The sequence below is a fragment of the Prionailurus viverrinus genome, chromosome B4, assembly GCF_022837055.1.
Source record: "Prionailurus viverrinus isolate Anna chromosome B4, UM_Priviv_1.0, whole genome shotgun sequence".
Taxonomy (NCBI): Eukaryota; Metazoa; Chordata; class Mammalia; order Carnivora; family Felidae; genus Prionailurus; species Prionailurus viverrinus.
In genome coordinates, this window is record NC_062567.1 from 126,501,393 (window position 1) to 126,508,283 (window position 6,891).

Consider the following 6,891-nt stretch of genomic DNA (forward strand, 5'->3'; position numbering starts at 1 on the left):
CCATGAATTGGACAACCAGATGTAGTGCCTGAGGCTGTTCCCATTGGATTAGTCTCCTTCATTTCTTTCTTTCAGTGACATCCCAGCATGGGGGAAATGCAGCTGCCATCCACTTCCAGTGTATACGCTCATACTTTGCAGATCCATCATTAAACCAGGCTCATACTTTTTCTTCCTCCATTAACTGGCAATAGGAAATGTCTCATGAAGCCAGAGGTGTGAGTTGAGGAAGAGGTAGCAAAGCAGTAGATGAGACTCTAGGGGAGTCTTACCATCTGTTAGTGCAGCTTATTTGTATCTCCCAGACAATCGGGGCCCCGTTCTGTATATCCCATTTATACTTTATAATGCAAGGCTGCTGTATGTGCCAATTTTATGCTTCAATGTATCAAATAACATCAAGGTCATGATGAGCAGCTCAGGTCTCATAGTCTCTTGGTGTCTGATGGCTAGACATTCAGTTTCTACCAGGATCCAGTAAATGCTTTTCGAATAGAGAATAATTGTCACAGAAGAAGTCCTCATTACAAACACTAGGAGTCAAGCACCTTTTGGGGCTTGCCAGAGGCTTCATACAGGATCTCTGTTTGCTATACATGTTTTCAATACCATTGGGCCTGCAGCATCACAAAGCTTTGTAATGCTTTACATCACAGACTGGACTTGTTACAGAGCATTATTATGCTCTAAGCTCCACTCAAAGCTGTCATCATTATGAGTTACTCAATAAACAGGTCAGAGGAGCATGACCAAATATGATGCATGTTGTCTACAACACACAAAGAGGCCTGTAAGTGCTGTACTTCTTTCTTCGCGGTGGAAGATGAAAGGCACAGCAAACAGGCTGTGATTTCAATGGCATAATGCTGATAAGCACAGACCATTGGACCCTAGAAACTTCATCAATGTGCTAGGCATCTGAAATTTAACAGGATTTGTCCAGTATCTTCTGACGTGGATATATCTTAAGGTATATGGGGTGTTTGCTCTTTCCTGCTAACCATAACCAATTAGCATAATGTCACCAATGTAAGAGACCAGGGTGATATTTAGTAGGTTATGAGAATAATCATGGCCCCTCCAGACTACAGTGACAAACACCAAGAGAGCTGACATGGCTCCGGGTCAAGATGGTCATACACTGCTTTATTGTACACACAGGATGATTCTGATTTTGCTTACTAATTGAGATGGGACAAAAAGCATTTGCCAAGTCATAGCGCCATGTGCCAGGAATTGTGCTGGGTTGCTCCAGTAAAGATGATACTTCTGGGATCATAGCTGGTAGTAGCAGTACCATTTGGCTAAATTTGTGATAACCAACTGTTACACTCCATGATATAAGTGCCCTTTGTAGCAGCCAAACAGATGAGTTAAATGGGAATTGGGTAGGAATCATGACTCCTGCAGTCTCTCAAATCTTTGCTGTAAGTGCTAATTTCTGATTTATGTGTCTTGTTCTGGGGACAGTTATCAATTCACATTAGTTACAAGGCCTTTCACTTGGTCTTGACCCTCTCAACTATCATAGCACTTACTCTGACAATTCTGTATGTTTATTCCCACTACATATTCCGGGATTGGGGAGAAATGGCAGGTGGGTGTTTGGGTCACTGGGTCCGTGTGAGACCTTCTAGAGCCAAGATCCCATCTATTACTTCGTCTCTGTAAGACCCCATCCTGAAGGGTGGACCATGGAGATATTTTGGGTCTCTGGATACTAGCATCAGTTAGGAGCCAGTATCTAATGACCATGGAAAACATAGCTATTATCCTTTTTTTCAGTGCATAACACCTTAGTAAGTGGCTGCAGTCCCCTTTGGAGAAATATTTGAGGAAGATTCACATTATACACGTGGAGAAACATAGCAGGATCCTTCTTCAAGGAGGGCCAGCCTCACCCACGGCTGAGAGATTGTGGATATGTGAATCGGTTTTGGTTTTGGGATTAAGTAAAAAGTTGAAAATCCTCACTGCAGAGACTCAAGTCATATTTCTGGCCAGTAGTCTTAGAATTTTTACTATATATATAAAGCAGCACCCTAGTAGATTACTTTGTGTTTAGGGATATTGTGGTCAATTAACCAACTTCAGAGATCCCTGAGAGTTAGAGTGTTTTTGTGACCACTCCATCCCTGTGTCTATCCTGTTACCTGTACCCACTCTGTGTCTAATGGTGAAGAGCTGCCACCTAGCTTATGCTGTGTGGGATCCCATTAACTCCATCAAGATCAGGAAATCCAGTTCCCAAATCTCCAGCCCACAGGATACAGACAACACAACATGCTTTAAGGATGCTTCTGCTCCTCTCACTAGTGAATGTGTTAATGCCTTGGTGAAGGGCATGTCTCCAGGCTCTCCTATGAGGATATGGTTAGAGGCAGGCTACGAGACAGCACATGGTAGACACATTGTCACATTTCCGTCTCCCTGAACCTTCAGACTCCCTTCTCTGAAACATATCAAGGAAGTTCCAGTATTTAAACCTCATTAACTCAGATGCTTTGAGTCTGAGTTTCAATTATCCAATCTAGGAGACACGAATGCCCAAGGTACATGGCTTAACCAACACATTAAGTCCCAAATCCTAGAAGGATGCTCCAGTGTTCATGAACTTGGCCCATTAGAAATTGCTATTCTCTCCTACTTGCACAAACACCCTTATAATTCAGTCCCACACTGCTGTCCCAGCCTTGAAATTCTTCTGGTGAATAAGTTCTTTCTTGTACGAATAGCCTTCTGCTCCTCAATTCTTGCTCTGTTGGGTCTGGTGACAGGCCTGGAGACAGGGAGGTGTGCTGGGAATGAGCCCTGGGACAATCAACTTCAGCTTCTGATGCAGCTGCCCCTCTGATGGTAAGGCTGCTGCTGACGGTGGCTGGGGGTGGGTGGTGGGAGTCAGAGGCGGTGCATGGGTAGAACTGCCTTGTAGCCAAAGGAAGCTCAGAGGAATTTGAGAAATTCAAGGATTTAAAGTTTTAGTCTCAGTCTCATACTTGCCTGCTCATATGTACTCAACCCACAACTCGGGATCACATACTTTCTCCCATGACAGTCTTTTCTGTGGTGTAGCATTGCACCAGATGCATAATGAGTGGTGCTACAAAGACATGTGGCCTCATCCTCACTGTAGTTGCCCTATGATAGCAGCTGAAGGGCTTCTTCAAACACAGCCTGAAAGCTTCCAGGTGTCCACCATGTTCTCAGTTCAGTGTTTACAGCTTACAAATTCTCCTCTCCCCCCAAGAATACCTTCCAGAGCCAACAGAGGAGGCCATGTGATTTCACAATATTTATGATAATTATCACCATATCCATAAGGTATCACAGGCACTTTATGTCCCCCACCTGCACATTTTCCATGCTACTATTGATGAAACCCTAATCATGATGCATGTCTCCACTTACCATGGATTACCCACATCCCACCTCCCCGCGGCAAGGAGGTTATCCCTACAATAGTCAAACATATGAGCAACCCAATCCCAGGACCCAATATTGAAGGTCTCTATTCTGGGACCTCATACGATACCATTTATTGTTTTAATCAAGATCCCAACAGGAGATAAATGGCAAGCTTTAGTTAGACTAATTTGACACAAGCTTAATAAACAGAGTCCTTACAAAGATGAGAGGAGAGTGCAGTACAGTCACATAGTACATTACCCCAGGGTGGTGGCAACCCCCTAAATCTGGAGGGTGGATGGAAGGATAAAGTTACTGGCACCTGGAAGGAGAAAGTCACATGGACAGGAGTTCCTTGACAGGAGCTTTGCTCTTCAACTGAAAAATGAAGTCTACCTGCAGTGAACCTGCAGGAAGAGAGCAAGGAGACAAATTAACCCAATATCATTCTACTCCTTCCTTCTGCAACCCTGCTGGGATTTCCCATTAGCCAAATGCCAACTGGATGCCAGAGGAAGGAGAAAGTGTTTATGTGTCCATACCAACCAGATTCTCAGGACACAGAATAGGGTTAAGGGGAGTGGGTGTAGAAAGAAAGAGCAAAGGTATCTAACAGAGTGGGGGAAGGCAGTGTTTCAGTTTGCCCGAGTGACATGATTTAGATGAGTAATAGGTATTTGGGGTGAGGGAGGACTAAAATAAGTAAAATAAAATGTTAATGTTTTTATTAGGTTACCATGAGATTACAGGTGGTTTTATTGCCTACATAAACCTATTTTTTTCAAATTGCGATGGGAGCTGTGCTCTAAGCTCTTTAAAAATAGGCACCACTGCTTTCAAATAAAGCTCTTTCCCCACAGCTCCTACTATGATAATTTAGAAATAACAGGTACTTACTTAATTTTAGAAATAATGAAACATACAAAACATGCATTTAGAAACTGCAAATACCTACTTTTTAAAGGGGATACAGGAAAAAAAATACTTGCTAAAATTAACAATATACAGGGCCATAAAGCAAGTCTGACACAGTGTGATTAGCTGCCACTTCTCCCTTCTGCCTTCCCTCCATTCTTCCCGCTGCTAAGGAGCCTTCTCCCATCCTGATCATCGTGTGGGACATTTTTCCTTTAGTGGGACTTTGAGAAGAGGAGATAGCGTGTCTTTAATGTCAAACCCTTTGTGCATTAAAAAATACTCAAAATTAACTTTTCTTATTATCACCTTCAACAATGAAATCCTGTTTACTTCCCCATACAATGAAGACAGGAGCAAGCTTCTGTCTCCATGAATGTTTCTCCACAACTTTCTTGTTTTGCTTATAGAATTTGGAGTTTAGTCCTGGATTATTATTGTTAAATATTTTATTTATTTTTGAAATATTTTTACATTTGCTTTTCTATTTTTTATTATTAAAAAAAATTTTTTTAACATTTCTTCATTTTTGAGAGACAGAGCATGAGTGGGGGAGGGACAGAGAGAAAGGGAGACACAGAATCCAAAGCAGGCTGCAGGCTCTGAACTGTCAGCACAGAACCTGACATGGGGCTCTAACTCACAACCTGAGATCATGACCTGAGCCAAAGTCAGACATCTAACCAACTGAGCCACCAAGGTGCCCCTTTTATTGTTTTTTTTAATGTTTATTTATTTATTTTTGAGAGATAGAGAGAGAAAGAGAGAACAAGAGAGGGGTAGAGAGAGGGGTAGAGCTGTTAGCACAGAGCCCAACGCAGGGCAAAAACCTACAAACTGCGAGGTCATGACCTGAGCCAAAGTCAGATGCTTAACTGACTGAGCCACTGAGGCGCCCTATTATTTTTTTTAATGTTTATCTTTTTTTGGCGGTGGGGAGACAGAGAGAGAGGGAGAGAGAGAATCCCAAGCAGGCTCTGCACTGTCAGCACAGAGCCTGATGCAGGGCTTGAGCTCATGAACTGTGAGAACATGACCTGAGCTGAAATCAAGAGTCAGATGCTTAACTGACTATGATACAGTGCCCCTAGGTGCCCCTATTTACTTTTTTAAAAATACATTTGAGCCCTCTTTTGTGAGTACTTTAACAAAGGTCACTGAGAGTCATTTTGATTTTTAATTGTTTTAATCTCACAAGACCTTATCAGGAGAGGGACCATAGCCCACAGTTGCTGGAAATCCTGCAGAAACACCGTCCTATTGATGTGGGTGAGAAAAAAGAAAAGTGCATCTCCTGCTGACATCCAGTCAAAATGGTACCCCCCCCCTTTTGAGTATATCTCTGACCACTTCTTTTTTTTTCCTTCTTTTTTTGTCAAGCAACAAAACCGCTAACAGTGAGGTGCTATGATAAAGGGCATGAGCTTTGGAGTCAGACTCTCCTGGATCCAAATCCAGCTGTAATATGACTAGCTGTGTGAATCATGTAAAAAAAAAATCCTCAAGCCTCAATCTCTCCATCTTTAAAATGGGAACAATAGTACCTGCTTCAGAGGGTGCTTGTGAAGATAAATTTGATAATGCACAGAAAACACTTCTTGCAATGCTCCACACATAATACATCTTTAATAAATGCTTGTTCTTCTTATTATTAATTGTAGTTGGAAAATGCTTCTTTCATAAACAGATATGCTGTATTATTGCACTGGGTACAACCACCCTGTACTCGTTACATCAAGAGCCTACCAAGAAGGTCTGCATGATGTAGTTATAACGGAGAGAATGTAAGACCCAGAAGGGTAGGTGCTTGTCCTTCTGATTTTATGATATTTCCTAAGCCTCTAGAATGGTGTCTGGCATATGGTAAGTACTGAGTAAGTATCTATAGAGTAAATAAAAAGAACTTCTAAATTAGATACAACTCTGCTTGAATCCTGTCTCAACTATTTCCTAGCTTGTAACTTTGGGCGAGTCATATAACTTCTCTATCCTTTAGTTTTCTAAGCAATAATAATGAGAAAATATAATCATTTCTAACTAGCAGAACTGGTCACACACAATAGCACATGTTAAAATCCTTCATAAACTCTATATCAAGATTTGAATGCCCATGTGACCGTTGTGGTCACACAGAAATATCAAAAGTCCTCCCAAAGAAGTGATTATTCTCCCTGCTCTTGGCCTACCTGTCTCTCCTCATGAGGCTTTGGCCACTGAGAACATTCCAAATCTCATCCAACCTCCTCTGAATTCCTTCCCATCAAAGCTGAGCTGTCAGCTCCTGGCTTCGAGACACTATCCTTGTCTCTGATTCTGGTACCCTGGACTTGGGGCTTTGACTTGGTGTGTCTGATGTTTGAATTTATGATGCCCCAGAAAGTCTGATTTTATATGACTCTCTGGTTCTCAAAACCCTTGGCTGAGTCAGTTAGAAATTTCTGCCCTGTGGAAATAGCACCATTTCTAACCCCTTGAGCCACTGCAATCCGTCCCTCCTACATGCAAGAGTGAAGTAGATCAAAAGAGTGGGTCTAAGTTATCTTATGTTCCTAAAATTCAGACTTAATGTGA

The 6,891-nt window shown here is 42.1% G+C and overlaps 1 long non-coding RNA gene across 2 annotated transcripts; it reads left to right on the top strand.

Annotated features, from left to right (window-relative positions):
- Positions 1 to 795: 795 nt before the first annotated feature.
- On the top strand, positions 796 to 5,898 carry LOC125170854 (uncharacterized). Of its 2 annotated transcripts, none has more exons than XR_007154113.1 (3): positions 796 to 970; positions 2,736 to 2,856; positions 5,701 to 5,898. It is a non-coding gene; the product is annotated as an uncharacterized LOC125170854 (long non-coding RNA). The 2 variants fall into 2 exon arrangements; XR_007154112.1 differs by having other exon boundaries at positions 2,778 to 2,856.
- Positions 5,899 to 6,891: the final 993 nt, after the last annotated feature.